A 16902-nucleotide genomic window follows, 5' to 3' on the forward strand; every position below is an offset into this window, starting at 1 on the left:
TGTATAGCAGACAACCATGTAATATGGTCCTACATAGCTACTGAGAGGGGCTGGCTGCATGATCAACCACAAGGTCTAAGGATGAGTGGTGTGTATGTACCAGAACTTCAAGATGGCAATTTAGTAACATATTGTAAAACTTACTTAAAATTTATTTATTGCGTGACATGTTCGTTTTGGTACAGTCAATGTGAAAACAATGCCTTTTTTAAGTATGGAAATGTATATTGAAAACAGAAAATGAAATAGTGGACTGTAATGTGGGATTGCCTGTGGCTAAAAGAATATATGTTAAAAGATTTTAGATAAAACAGGCTTTGCTTAGCTGCTAAATACATTCTGGCTTTGGAAATCAGGGACTGATGATGTAAATGTCAGCATGTCCAAACAAAGTATGTGCCCTGATTGCAGTTACAATCTTCATCTTTTCTTAAGTAGGCTGTTAATTAAACATCATGGGGGGCGTGGCCACGGGAGCAATGGAGTGAGACGTGTCTCTGGTGAGCTCCGTCTCCCTGGGGCCTGCTATATCGCCACACAGAGCACCTGACTGCTGCTTGCGGACCGGGAGGCTGGATCCTTGGGCTGTCTGGATCCTTGGGCTGTCTGGGTCCATAGCGACAAGCTGAGGTCGGACCATCTTGGTGCTCCTTTGGTGCCCGGAATCTGGGGGCTATTGACTGTCGGCGGCCGCCATTTTGCACCTTACCCGGCGGACCCCAGAGATTGGCGGCTGCTCTGCGGGCCTGCTGCGACTTGCATGGTGAGTGTCTGTGGTTGCGGCTGCCTTGTTGGACTGTGTCCAGCACCCCCTAGGCCTACGGGGGGACGGGACAAGCCATTTTCAACTAGTCATCTACGCCGCCCCTCCCCCGAGGCAGATCATCGCCTGCACTTGAACCTGCAGTGTTTGGGCTGGTGGGCAACGCCTGGCACCCCTGGACCACTGATACCTGTGGAGGTTTGGGTATCAACGGCGGATCTGGCACCCCACCCCGCATAGTTGCACCGGGCCTAGTTTGGCCAGCCTACCAGAAGTGGACTTTGGCCTGATCACCCAGGGAGCCCCTCGGCGTTTGGAGTAGCGGTGGGTGGAGTCTTGTGGCACTGCAAATCTTGCAGGGGCCTAAACAGAGCAGCTACCCTGTGGCTAGGCCCTGTGTGGGGCAAGACACCCTCGCTGGCTGCCGCACGACACTCAGAGCCCCGAGGGAACGTCATCACCGTATGCCCCATGCTGCTGCTTGGACCGCCTGAACTTGACGGGTCGCCCTTCCCGCCGTCCCACGTGAAGCGGCAGGGTGGCGGGCCTTCAGGGAGGCTGCAGGCTGAACAGAAACGGGTTTACCTGCCGCTGGTGAGCAGAAGCTGGGTGACTCCTGGTGTGCCTGCGGCGGCTAGGGGGAAGCTGCCTTATCGACGACCACCCCTGTGAAGCTGCAGAGCACGAAACCCCTACCTTGAAGCACAGTACCGGGCAGTTACGGCCCAGAAGAGGACTATGGGACTTTAACTAGACCGGTTGGAACACCCCAGAGGACAAGGAGCTCCTTCATCTGCTCACAATGCAACCACCTTAGCTTTCGGGCAGCAACGATCCTACACATGTAGCCCTGTTCCCTGGGACTGCCATTCACATGCTATGACACGCTTTAAGACACTCGAGGGCAATCCTGTAACATCCCTGTAGAACAAGGCCCCGCGGCCAGGGGACACAATGCAGATCTCTGCCTCGACACCAGCGGGGGGGGGCAACCCTCTGCGCCCATCACGCAGGGATATATGGACCGCTTTCTACAGGAGGTACGGACGGACATCTCCTCCTTCAAAGAAGAGTTTGTCAGGCCTCCGTGACATCCGTAGAGAGGTGACTGAGATTGGAGACCGGGTGGACAACCTGGAGCGAACGGTTGACAACAGATAAGATCACAAAATGCTGCTGAAGCGCATCAATTCACTTGAAGACCAACACATTGTGCTCCAGACTAAGCAGGAAGACCTAGATAATAGGAGTTGCCGCAACAATATTCACATCCGGGGGGTCCTGGCTGGTGCGGAAGGCATGGACATTGTGGCCTTCACGGCAGAGCTGTTGCAAGGGGTCCGTGGAGAAGATGATGCATCTCCACCCGCTCTTGATCGAGCCCACAGAGTCTTCATGCGAACGGCATGAAAAGGCAGCGGGCCGGACATCCTGACCAGGGTGCACTTCATCACTGAGAAGGAAGAGATTATGCAGGTGGCCTGCAGAAAGATAGAGATCCAGGGGCACTTGGTGCAAACTGTGGGCATAGGGTAGCCGATACCAGTGGGGTCACCCCTTCGCACTCCTGTTTCAATGAGCGGGCAGACACCGCTCCCTTAACTCGCTGGCAGAGGCTAAGATGCTGCTGGGCATAGCGGATGACCCTCTTGCAGAAGAAAGCTCTACCTTCATGGGTGCCTCGAACCGTGATCTTGAGCCCAGATGGACAACAATACCCCAGCATCACACCAATAAACAGCAAGCAGAACTATCCTCCCAGACGGCAAAAAATATGTCATCGATCACCTTCCCTCGCTAAGCAGGGGCCCCACCCCTGCCCACTCCACTGCTGAATCTCCCTGAGGATGACCCTACCTGATCTACGCCATATCCGGTACGCGCAGACCTGGTTCTGACTGAGCAGCAATGCTAATTCAGCATTGAAGACAGCAACAAGATCTTCGCTCAGGAACTATAGAGGTAACTGGCGGGCCCCGGGGACATACGGGGCCTGCCTGTAATGTACTTTGACAATCCCAACTACACCCCTGATGACCCACCTCCCCGAACCTTCTCCTGAAGAGGGCGACCCCTCCAGCGGGATCTGACCACCTTGGTGCCGGTCTCAGCGGTCCGAGAAGGTCTTGCTTGGCCCAGTTGGCCTGCTGTTGGTTTTTATATTAACTTTGTTGTTTTCATTAATTGCACATTGCGGCACCTGTAGCAATGAAAATTAAGTAATTGAGGCTATGGGTGGGGGAGAGGAGTTATGGGCGGGCTGGTGCGCTGACATTTTTACACAGATGGGGCCGGAGGCTCGGTTGGCCAGAAACCGGCGGAGAGGCGCACAGGATACGAGGATGGTAGCTGCGACCTATAACACAATATATATTGGCCTATCAAAAGTGGACACAACACATAACTTGTAAATGCCCACCTAATCATTCACCTCCCATGGGGAACACTAAACTACTCTCCGTAAATGTTCGGGATCTAAACTCTCCAAACAAATATGGCGCTACATCTTAAACCATGACCCATGCTGCAGGAGACCCACCTGATGAAGGCAGACCTACACAGCATGGCGCATCTGGAGTTTCCCCACCGATACTGGGCATATGCCCCCTCTAAGACCCTGGGAGTGAGGGTGCTGTGCAAGGCCAACTATTACACCTTCTTAACTCGTGTGATCTGGGATGGGGAGGGCTGATATCTAAAACTGCAGCTACAGCAGGGGAATTGACAGCTGACGTTACTTAATGTTTATGTCCGAAACACTGCTCAGGACGTGCACATTAGGCGCGTGCTAGCTGAACAGCTCAAAGGGCGGGACATAGCGTTATGTAGGAACTTCAATTTAGTCTGGGACCCTACTCTTGGCTGGAGTAACACGACTTTTCGCAACACTGGGGCAATGTCGATGCACCTCTAGAGGTACATTGAAGAATGGGGCCTGGTGGACGCCTGGAGATACAACCACCCAGACGCACAGGACTACTACTACTACTCGCATGTGCACACTTCCGATTCGCGCATTGACTACGCCTTTGTCACACCATCCCTCCTTACATACTACTAACAATTCGGTAACAGTTAGAAAAAGCGCACAGCAAATATAGGTAATGTAATATGGCAACACGTAATAAGGTGCTCAAGGAAAAAGGGGGCCGGTTACCACAACCCCAAAGTAAATCACAATTGCGATTCAAACAGTTATAAAGGTCTTCCGAGCACTCAAAAGAAACGTCCCTATTGGGTATTCCCGTTTGGTTTTGATGTCCAAAGCAAAATGTCTCTCAATCCAGTTCATAAAAGATCAAATCCAACACAGTCTGCAAAGATACTTCTCTTTTCGTTTTAATGTCCAAAATCAAATTATCATTCCGGTTCGTGTCAAATCCAACATACGATATAACGCAGCCAACACGTGTTTCGTCACGTCAGTATAGACCTATGACTTCTTCAGGGCTGCAACCCAGAATTAATAGTATAAGTAACATTTGTACATTGTATTTATAAGGCAATTGGCACTCCTATAAAGTTCCTAGGAGAGGTTCTCAAGGATACACACCCTCAAACCAACAGATATAGAAAAGAAAATTAATTAAACTTCTAATTCATAGAACATAAAGAAGAAAGAATAGACTCCACCAAAGACGTGCTCAAACCACCGCATGGGGAAAAGTGTAAATTTTGACCAGTATCATAATTAGTAAAGTTTCATTAATGCCGGAATTGTCGTGATTCCCTGGTGACAACAACCACCCAGTTTATCTTACTAAAGGTTCTATCAAGTTAAAGTTGAACTCACCAATGTCTCATAGTATCAGTATCCAACGTATTCCACTAGTCCTTAATAACATCTCTGAGGAATAAACAACATCCCTCAGTACCCATTAACAGCTTGTATTCTAAACTCACAACAACCATTTGTAATGTAAATAAACCCTCGCCTCGAATTCATATCCATAATTGAAGTGCAGTCAGTCTTCAGATTTTAAATATTATCCCCACGAATTTGTCAATTTCAGATCATATATTCCACCTTATCTCAATGAATTGTAGTTCACAGGCTGACACTGTCCAATCCACAAAAAGTCTTCAATTCGGTTACGTACGTGTGCTGTAACCAAAATACACAATAGGTATAAAATAATATAGCGACATACAGGACATAATCACAAGTATACTACGATGGTTCACATCTTACCGTATCTATCAAGTATCTTGCGTGTCCCCACGAATTTGTCAATTTCAGATCATATATTCCACCTTATCTTATTGAATTGTAGTTCACAGGCGAACACCGTCCAATCCACATAAATTCTTCAAATCGGTTACCCACGTGTACGTGTACTGTAACCAAAATACACAATAAGTATAAGATAATATAGCGACATACAGGACATAATCACAAGTATACTACATTGGTTCACGTCTTACCGTATCTATCAAGTATCTTGCGTGTAGTAGCGGTGTTCTGCACGAGCGCCATCTTGGAATGGCAATTTATAGCCTCAAACGTACTAGCTGCTCCTGCAGTCATCGTCCTTTCGCCATCTCACTAGAACAATTAATAGCTGGCCGTTCTCGGCCTCCATCTTTGAATAGTAAATGTATCCTGTGTTCATCGCTACATTTATCTTGCTCAACAGAGTAATACCGAATCCGTTATCACTCGTAACCCTGCATTGCAATGGGCATATTGATTATTAATCATCGTCCGTCCACGCAATTATCTTGCTTGACAGAACAATATCAGATCAGTTACCACTCGTAACCCTTCATACTCAAAATTGACCCGTTACTCCTAACAGTTCATAACAACAAAACGTACTAACCGCTCCAAAAACCATAGTCCTTTCTCTATCTTAGAGAAAGTGGTGTCCCATATGTCAGTCTCGGGCACCCTCTACATCGGTGCTCGCATAACTAAAGTACTAGTATACTCTCCAATTCCTGAGGTGAGCATAATGACATCTAAAAATAACATCACAACAAAATTAAGATCATCCAATTGTATAAACCTCTCTCTATATATTCGAACCTTAACCACCTAGCTGAATCAATAATAGTAAACTCTCCAAATTAACATTTCTAGAATACCATCAATATAAATGGATCAGCCTTAATGCACTCTCTCAATTAACTAGATATGGGTTCTTGTCGTCAGTCAGTTCATCACAACAGTTCCTGACGTTAAAGAAGGAAAAACTATATTAGAGCAAACTAAGTAATATTAGTAATCGGTAAGGGGGGTCATTAAGATCCAGCACAGATACATATTAATAAACCCTAGTATTCCACATTATCTCATACATAATAATCCTGTCAGGCCATTCATTTTGAAGATAAGTCACATATACTCTAATATATCATCTCATCTATAACACATTAGGACAGAACGTGTAATCATAATACACATTTAGTTCTTGACATCAGATCACATACATTATCGGTACAGAATTATTCTCTACCTAGAAAGAATTCAAACTCATGGTCAACATTTAAACCACATTCCACAGCTTTACGCTTGATCAACCACAATACTTCTCTTCTCCTTAGAGCTAATAATCTATTTCCCCCCCCGGGGGTCAGGTTTGATATGGTCAATTCCATGAAAGGAGAAGATGTGTTGTTTTCTATTTTCAAAGTTACGCACTATATGTGATGCTACCGGATATCGTGTATCACCAGTTTTAAGGGCTCTAAAGTGTTCCACCATTCTGTCCCTTAGCCTCCTAATCGTGCTCCCTACATAAATTTTGCCACAGGAGCAAGCAATCACATAAACCACGTATGTGGTATCACAATTTATAAACATGCCAATAGTGTGAGTCCCTGAATCATTGTAATCAAACTGAAGTACCTTCGGTCTAGCCCATCTACAAGAACTGCATCTTCCACATTTATAGAATCCCTTGAAGTTAGTCAACCAGTCAGACCTATCTGGTTTCCTCGGATAACTAGGACTTACCAAGTTCTTTATAGTAACACCTTTCCTGAAGGTCACACTGGGTCTTTCAAATAGGTAACATTTCAGATCATGGTCCATGAGGAGAAGATGCCAGTGTTTTTTCAAAATCGCAAAAAGCCTTGAACTCCCCATGCCATAATTTGTAATCAGCCTGATCTTGTTATCTTTATCTCCCTCTCTCTCATCTCTGTTGTACCTAATCAGAGTAGTTTTCCTCTTAACTTTTCTGGCTCTCGATACTGCAGCAATGATCACATCATGTTTGTATCCACGATTAAGAAATCTACCTGTCATATCTTGCAAGTTGGCTTCAAAATCATCATCACGGGCACAGTTACGCCTGGCCCTGATTAGTTCTCCATATGGTATTGCATTAATTTGGCTGCTGGGATGGCAACTTCCAGCATGCAAAATCGCATTGCAACTTGTAGGTTTCCTGAACATTCTGCTTTTGATCTTATCTCCCTCAACGAACCGCTCCACATCTAAGAAAGTAATACTTTTGCTGTCATAATGTGTCGTAAATTGAAGATTAAGTAAGTTATCATTCAGATAATCAAAGAAACCTTTGAGCTCCTCCACCGTTCCAGTCCATACCAATAAACAGTCGTCGATATATCGACCCCAGTAATGTATATACTGTATCCAATTACTGCCAGATGGTACCCAGATCCGCTCCGCCTCGAACCAGCCCATAAATAGGTTGGCAAAAGACGGAACGAACCTGGAACCCATCGGAGTCCCATGTCGTTGCCTGTACCATCGCCCATCAAATAAGAAGACGTTGTTCTTAAGAACCAGTTCAGTCATCTGTAAGATCATCTGTGTGTGATCATACATCTCTGCTGGCCTACGACTCAAAAAGTAATCTAATGCATGTATACCTAAGTTGTGATCAATAACAGTATATAAAGAGACCGCATCTAGTGTGACCAAAGTCATCCCATCCTCCCATACAACATCATCAAGTAAGTTCAAAACGTGTTTGGTATCCTCAATAAAGGATGGTAAATTATATACATACTGTCTCAGAAAACAATCTATAAATTCTGACAGATGTTCCGTAGGTCCACCAATGCCGGAGACAATCGGTCGTCCAGGCGGCTTGTCCCGGCATTTGTGGACTTTGGGCAGAGTGTACATAGAAGGTGCTCTCGGTGCATTGAGCGTCAAGTATAAATATTCATCACGATCCAAAAGATTTAAGTCATACCATTCTTTCACCTTACTATTGATTAACACAGTTAATTCATTCATCGGATTTGAGGAGAGTTTTTCGTAATATTGTATATTGTTAAGATGGGAGTAGACTTCATCATTATAATCACATGTATCCAGAACCACTATGTTCCCACCTTTATCAGCACCACGTATAGTAATCTTATTGTTACTAATCAATTCCTGCAGGGCTTTTCTTTCACCCGTAGTGAGATTATCATTTCTCAAGTTAATATTACTTCTACAGTAATTATCAATTTCTTTGTCGATATCAGCATTCACAGCTTTGAAAAATACATCAATAGTATTACCAGCAATCAACTGCGGGGTCCATTTCGATCTCAGCTTAAGACCACTCCCTTCACTCACAAATCTCTCCACTTCTAGCTCTTTCCAATAATCTAGAGATTGTTACAGGATCATCCTCTTTCTCAGTTAAAGACATTAGCAACTGTGTATCTTTAATTTCTTGAATAGTCAGATTACTCAATGCTTTATTAGAAGTGTGCCTTGTCTTCTCTGGTACATTCGCAAAAAACTTTTTTAACTTGAGTTTCCGGACGAACTTATATAGATCAATCTTCTTCATACACCAATCCTGTTTAGTCACAGGACAGAATCCCAATCCTTTCTTAAGTAACGATATGGTTGTTGCGAGTTTAGAATACAAGCTGTTAATGGGTACTGAGGGATGTTGTTTATTCCTCAGAGATGTTATTAAGGGCTAGTGGAATACGTTGGATACTGATACTATGAGACATTGGTGAGTTCAACTTTAACTTGATAGAACCTCTAGTAAGATAAACTGGGTGGTTGTTGTCACCAGGGAATCACGACAATTCCGGCATTAATGAAACTTTACTAATTATGATACTGGTCAAAATTTACACTTTTCCCCATGCGGTGGTTTGAGCACGTCTTTGGTGGAGTCTATTCTTTCTTCTTTATGTTCTATGAATTAGAAGTTTAATTAATTTTCTTTTCTATATCTGTTGGTTTGAGGGTGTGTATCCTTGAGAACCTCTCCTAGGAACTTTATAGGAGTGCCAATTGCCATATAAATACAATGTACAAATTTTACTTATACTATTAATTTTGGGTTGCAGCCCTGAAGAAGTCATATGTCTATACTGACGTGACGAAACACGTGTTGGCTGCGTTATATCGTATGTTGGATTTGACACGAACCGGAATGATAATTTGATTTTGGACATTAAAACGAAAAGAGAAGTATCTTTGCAGACTGTGTTGGATTTGATCTTTTATGAACTGGATTGAGAGACATTTTGCTTTGGACATCAAAACCAAACGGGAATACCCAATAGGGACGTTTCTTTTGAGTGCTCGGAAGACCTTTATTAATCCCTCCTTACATGCCTGCACTCAGCAGAACTCTCGGATGTCTCCATCTCCGACCACGCTCATCTCAAACTCACATGGGAAGATTGATCCTCTCTACCGGCCTGCCCGCCTAGATGGCACATGGCCTTGCATCTGCTACGGGATCCGGTAGATGTGGAAGAGATACAAAAGAGTATCACAGAATACTTCCAGCTCAACATTTCCCCCCGGTGGTATCTCCACACACAGCATGGGATGGGTTCAAAGCGATGATTCTTGGCACGATAACATCTATTGCCATTGCTAGACGGAGGGAAGCAAAACCAGTAATATCTAAACTCACTGCGGAGATCAAGCTTCTAGAGCGTTCGGACAAAGAGGCCCCTACCAGACGTATTAAAAGGCAGCTAGCCATAGTGCGCAGCGATCTACGCGCCCACCGCGTGGGAAAGGCGGAGCGCGCTCTGCTGACTCAGCAGCAGAAATACTATGAAGGGGGGGATAAAGTAGGCAGGCTACTGGCTCGTAATCTGCGGCAGCGCCAGGCGAAAACGCAAATCACCAAAATCCAAACGGGTGCCACTTCTTGGGCAACAGCAGAAAAGGACCAATCCAAGGCGTTTCGAGACTACTATCAGTGACTCTACTCTCGGGAATACCCCTCTCCCGTGAGACTCCACTCCTACCTCGCTGACTGTGTGTGGGAACCCTTGTCCGCACACCACGCGTCTCCCTTAGACAGCCCCATCGCAGCAAAAGAACTCTGTACTGCCGTTAAGGGTCTAACCCTGGTCAAAGCCTCAGGACCGGATGGGCCACCTGTGCTTTTTTACTGCTCCTTCCGCCCACAGATGCAGGAACACCTCCTGCGTCTATATAATTCCTTCACGGATGACACAGGCCTCACCCCCCCACAATAGCAATGGCCGAAATCTCCCTTATCCCTAAGGAAGGCAAAGACCCGGAGCAGTGCTCCTCCTACCGCCCAATAGCCCTGCTCAATACAGATGGCAAGCTTTTTACAAAAATATTAGCCGCGCTCCTCGACCCCTATCTTCCTGGCCTTATCAATCCTGACCCAGTGGGGTTTATCTGCCACTGGCAGGGAGCGGACAACGTCTGCCGCATAGCTCACCTTGTCACGTCTGAATATCCCCATGTGCCTTCTTTCGCTTGATGCGGAGAAGGCATTTGACAGGGTAGACTGGTCCTATCTCTGCGCCGTGCTGACTAAGATCGGATTTGGGCAGGACTTCCCGAAGATCATGGCATCGTATGTGGCCCCAACAGCTTGCATTCGGGTACATGGGTGGGCTACAGGACCGATATCACTGCACCGGGGAGCGAGGCAGGGGTGCCCACTCTCTCCCCTGCTTTTTGCGCTAGCGGTGGAACCTATGGCCATCCGAGTGAGAGAGCTAGAGGAGGTCTAGGGCTTAATCCTTAGGGGCCAATTCCTCAAGATTAACGTGTTTGCTGATGACCTCCTGCCTACGCCAATTCAACCTGAACTTTCGCTCCCATGTGTGGTTGAAAGACTGCAGGCCTTTGAAGCGGTTTCCGGCTTCAAAATCAATCTCTCTAAATCATTTGTGCTAAATGTCAATATTCCGACTCCCGAAGCTAGAGTGCTGTAGGGCCTGACCCCCCTTTCAATGGACGGCAGACTCCCATCAGGTACTTAGGGCTTCAGATCACTCCCACGCTCGCCTCCTGGTCCTGCACAAACTGGGCGATCCTCCCTCGCTCAGTACTAGCCGACCTTCAGAGGTGGAAACCCCTTCCAGGTTGGAACGCATCAACATTATTAAAATGAACATCTTACCGCGGCTTCTATACCCATTTCCAGCACTGCCAACCCCGATCCCACAGGTTGACATCCAGTGGCTCCAGGGTGATCTGCTGGCCTTCATGGGAAATGGCGGAGGGTAGCACGCTCACTATTGATGCACCCGCGTGATAGAGGAGGCCTGGCATGCCCAAACCTACAGGAATACTATTGGGCAGCCCACTTGAGATACATCTCCGAGTGGGTCGTGCGGGAGAGTGAGATTTATTGGTTCCACATAGACCATGCAGTGGCGGGCCGGCCATTGTGGTGCCTTGCTCAGCTGCCTAAATACGCCCGACCTCGAAGTGCGTGTGTCGCGGCACCCGCCAAAACAGTACTTGAGATCTGGGATAAAATTGAGGTTAAAAAGGGGGTAACTTCTTTTCCGTCCCCGACACCCCCATCACACGTCCCCGACACCCCCATCACACGTAATCAGGAATTCTGCCCAGGCCTCCCAACACAGGCGTTCAGTAGATGGAACACTGGGGAATGTCAGACGATTTGCGACTTATTTGCAGGGGATAACATTAAAACATTTGATACATACCAATCCGAATATGCGCGGCCGGGCATGGCGCAACATCAGTACATGCAACTAAGGCACTGGCTCTCTGTCCCGAGATCCGTACAGCGGCGATGCGCCCCTTCACCCAATTCGAGAAACTTGTGCGGGCCTTTGCGGGCACCCGCGGACTAACCTCTAAAACCGATCAGGTGCTGCAGCACTCTACCCTGATGCGTGCTCATAAATATCAGACCATCTGTCACCACGGGAGGACTCTCTCCCAAACAGTGGGATAAGCTATGGAAGGACATCCTCAAAACGTATCGTAGCCTTGCCTCCCGTGAAACCGCATATAAGCTAATGCACCAATGGTAATACACGACTTTTCGTCTTGCTACTATTTACCACACAGTCCTCAACCTCTGTTGGCGTTGTGGGAAGGAGGAAGGCACTCTATATCACATATGGTGGTCTTGCCAGGTGATAACCACCTTTTGGAAGGAGGTCCTGGGAGACATTAAGGGCGTAGTGGGGTACCCGATCCCACATTTGCAACACGTTATAATACTAGGTTTACGTCCCTCCACACTGGCGGCAATGACCGGGCGGACTGGGCCCTCATAAGCCACTTACTCCTATCAGTGCGCCAGTTTGTATATGGAAACAAACCTCGCCCCCCTCAGTGGCCCAGTGGTTCATCAGTGTGCCACATATTGGAAACGGAGAGACTCTCTCATAATATAACATACACTGAAAAGAAATCTCAATGCATCTGGCAGCCACTGATCTCTTACTTATTGCTCATTGAGTTCACTTCCTTTAGCCCCCCCCATTCAACTCTTTCCCAACGCTTGAATGGTACTTTCACTCCGCTTCTGCGAATGGTTACGGCTGCACTGGACTCTGCTCACCCCCCAATCCCCCCACACGTTAGTGCATGGAACACACTAGACGTCCCATGCCACATACCGCGCAGCAGCTTGTACCGCTTCTGTTTAATTATTGTTACTTGTTTTTCTCTTTTTCCTTTTCCTTAAATGCCAACCTGGCCAAAGGAGCACTCATGCATTCTAACGCATAGTAGATCTGACACAGTGGATTAACAAACCCATCAAGGGATGCCTGGGGGCAGATATACATGTTGGGGTGCGACCACGCTTCTCGACTCCTCATCTTGTTTGCACCATCCCGGGGCCCCTGAACACCAAAATTACATGCCCCTGACCATTCTACATAATCACATGCCTTGCTCAGCTAGAAGGCCCTTCTGCAGCTTGTTTAGCCTGCGTGCAATGTTTGACGTTACGCTGCCGGCCCGAAGTGGTTGTAGGCGACTTGCTGTGTATTCCTATGCTGATTACTCGGATGACTCTGCCAGTCTCTTCACTGCCGGCCCAACCAGGGTTGTAGGCATCACGCTGTGTTCATTACTTGATTGCCTTTAATAAAGGTCATTGAAAATGAAAAAAAATCATGCATTGCTTATTCTCAGAGCTTTGCAACGTTTAGCACACAATATGACTGCTTGCAATTAGAATGCTCTAGTATGAATTAGCTTTCACAGATAGACTGCTAATTAAATAATGAGCGCTAGTTAGGCTCATGGATGTTTGATGATCCCCCAGCAATAATTCAGCTAGCCTTGGGTCCTGATTGTAGTCTGACTATTACAGTTTTGATTTATCTTTAGCTTTCATGAAGATGTTAATTAAATAATGAAAAACAAAGACGTTCTGCAGAAACATGGCTTTTTGCGCTTCATTTTATGAAGAACTAGTACTATACCACAAATCTTTTATCATTCGCATCTTCTGTTGACATGAATCAAAAACAGTATACTTATATTTTTAATCTCAGATGCTGGACTCTATCTCAAAACATTCTGAAAAAGAGACTCAAAAGGGATGGAAATGCAAGGGTCTTTGTTGTTCTTGTTCTTGACAATTAGTAGATGTGCAGCGGCTTTTACGAGAAAAACAAATCAGCTTAGGTGCTGAGCCAGATCCTCGGTGCAAAAATCTATAGTGTGAGCTGTAAATAGAAAACTGAGTGCACTTGTGTACAGTAACAGATCTGATGGCCAAATTCTTGGCCAAACTATAAAGAACAAGGTAGGAAGTGAATTGACAAGTCACTGTATTAATCATCAAAGCATATCAGTTATTGAGTTTGGGCCATTCACTAGACTACGTCCTCCCACATTGTACAAGATATCCTTAATTTGAAGGGATTTACAAAAACAGTTTTTAGATGCCAAAGTTATCCTGTAGCTTCGACAATGAGCACAGAATTAGATAGTTGTTATAGACCTGTTAAAGCTAACACCAAGAATTGTTGAAAATGTTGGTCAGGGAGAGTAGCCAGATGGTGAGCGCACTTGAGGATCTGTAAGACTTCAGGACAACAGAACGGTACTCCCAGTGAAATAATCTCCACATCTTGGGAATACCTGAGGGGGGGCAGAGGGCTCCCAGACTAAAAGGTTTCTGCAATGATGGCTGTATACACTGACCCCTGCAGAATACATTTCTCCCTGTTTCGTTTATTGCATGTACTCCCTCTAGTGCCACCTATTTACTTGACAACCTCTTTCATGACAGATAAAGAGACTATGCCAAGCTAGTGCAGAAGCTGCAGAGTTCATTTGATGATATGAAGAGGATGAGGGCAGTGTAGCCAAATTGAAAGTGATTTCTTAACTCAAAAAATGTCTTTTGAACACCAAGGTCTGTGATACTAGACAGCAGAACATAGAGCCCTCATTGGGATATCCCAGCAGTCACATGTAAGAAAATCTGCCCCGGAAAGCAAGGGGGCCATAAAAAAGAAGAGGCTCAACAAGAGAGAGGGAGGTAACGACCAGGGCAAGGACTTGAATGGTCTTTGAAGAGAGCCCGATTGCTGGAAGGTAGCCAGAGGCTGTTCTGGTCAAGAAATGCAGACAACTGACAATGCTTGAAATTCGTATGGTCGAAGTATAGGACACCAGGGCCAAGTAGCCAGACATGGTACATCATGCTAAACCACCTGCCCCGCAGGATGTGGCGAGATAAGGACCTGACACCCCACTCCTATTCTATACGAACATGGTTGATCTTTTGGGCACCAGCTGCAGGGGCAATGAGTACTTGGTCCTGAAGATTTTTATTTAAAGAGCCTGCGTTGAAGGGATACCATATAGGATTTTCTTTGTAGATTGAACAGGACAGTTATTTTTTTGAGGTGGGAAACAATAGATGCTTCACGCTTTAGGACCATAGGAAATTGGAGGTTTTTCATGGGGTTGTTTATGGTTGGGCGAGACTTGGGGGACAGGGATCATTGAGTAATTGTTTTTCAATGGCAAATCTACTGTGCCTTCTTTGCAAATTTTTCGCGGCTACAGGTAGTGCAGAGAGAATGGGGCTGCTGGAGGTGGGCGTACTTCATTTGAGGGGGGAGGATTGCACTGGGCTGCTGGAATGGAGAGTACCAAGATAATTCTTTATAGGACAGTGAGATGGGGAGATCTCACTGGGAGGGTCCTTATCTGAAAAGTAAATGGATTTGAGGACTAAAATTGAGTTGTCTCTCAAATCCTGGAAACTCAAATGCTATACCTAGTGCTCCCCAAGAGAAACACATGTTGGGAAGAGCAAATTCTTACACTCTAAGGCTTTATTAGAACAGTACGGTAGCTTCCTAGCAGACAGATGTACTTGGACTGGAATAGAAACCCAGTTTTAGTCTTAATGCACATTGCAGGACAATGATTCTTAATAGCATAAAAAATGTTTATCTTGAATTACTGTAACCTGAGGAAATAGTATGGACACACAAAGGTGACTGAAAACAAATAAAGGATTAAGAATTGGAAGTAAAAAAAAATGGCCCACCGCCAATAGCACGTAAGTGCATATCTTGTAGAGGATTGTGCCCATCTGATCACATGGATGTAGTCACTGTGTGCAAGTGTGCCACTGGCTGAAGTGGGTAGACCACTTGCCCTCATGCTGTATGCAGTTGTGAGCAGACGCAAAATGTGAATAACTTTTGAACTAACCAGTGGATGAAGAGAGCTGATCCTAAAGCCATATGTGTATGTATATATGTACACATTTTTTATTTGGTATTTTTTATTTAGTGAGTTAGGTAATACTGACAAGCTGTCTTTCTGTCAGACTTAATGAAATATAATAACATTGCTTATCAAGGAATTTATACTTTACACACACAATTTTTCAGATATTTACTCCATAATTTAAAATGAGTCCAATGGGGGGGAAACACTTTTACTACTAAACGGGTTCCTAATGGCAGTAAATAGAAAGAACTGTGTGATTGCTAGTTTTGTTAGAAGTAATTATGATAATATGGACCCCTACATGGAGCAAAATCGAGAAGTGATTAATGGAATGCTTGAATCATCAACAGGTAATTGCTCAGGAGACATTCTAGTCGATCATTTATTTGCTCATTATGCCAAGCCAGACAGTGAGATATCTTATACTAATCAGTTTAGAATCTTGTTCCAAATGGCATGTTTATCTTGGTTGTGTAGGACAGGACTTGGTTACAGGGCCAACGAGAGCCCAGGCCTTCCACCCAGAATCTGTAGAAGGTTTGGTGGGTTGGGCCTTTTGGCTGTAGATTAGATCCTTTGCAAAGAGTAGGGTGTGTTTTTCAAGTCCTGTTTATAACATTCCAAGTAAGTCAAAGTTTAAGTGGATTGACATAGATAATAGGGTCAAATGTACTGCACAGTGTCTACATAGAAAAGTCTGTTGTGGAATGTTTTACCTGTTAAACTGTAAGCAGTGTTTCATATTAGTGTTAATACATTTTTATTTTTGTATGTTTATGTGGCATTTCTTATTCAACACTCCAGTGCATGTCCTCCTCCTTTCTTTCTCTCCCCTCTCTATCTCCACTCCCAGGTGCCTCAGTTACCCTAGGCATCACTGTCTCTCAATTGCTCTGTCTCCCTCCGTTCCCACTTCTCTCCGTTCACAAACTCCCCCCTGACTCTTGTGACACTGAATCCTATAGGGCTTGATGTCTATCTCTACCCCTCCCCCCTCTCCCCCGATTTCTCTCTGCTGCTCTCCTTCCTCCCCTCCAGTGCTGGAATTTCCTAATGCTCTAGAATCACATGGCAAGTTTTGGCGAAGCCAATAGCAGCTGTAACCCATCTCGGACCATTTTGAACTCTGGTAGCCATCTTGGAACAGAATATCAATAATAATTTGCATAATTTATTACAGCTCTTCAGGATGGCCCTCACATTGTGTCTACAAGTAATG

The 16902-nt window shown here is 45.4% G+C and overlaps 1 protein-coding gene across 14 annotated transcripts in view; it reads left to right on the plus strand.

The window, feature by feature from the left end:
- AFDN (afadin, adherens junction formation factor) overlaps positions 1 to 16902 on the plus strand; it is a 1642835-nt gene that overhangs the window by 653391 nt on the left and 972542 nt on the right. The window lies entirely within an intron of this gene.

Source organism: Lissotriton helveticus, chromosome 6, assembly GCF_964261635.1.
Source record: "Lissotriton helveticus chromosome 6, aLisHel1.1, whole genome shotgun sequence".
Taxonomy (NCBI): Eukaryota; Metazoa; Chordata; class Amphibia; order Caudata; family Salamandridae; genus Lissotriton; species Lissotriton helveticus.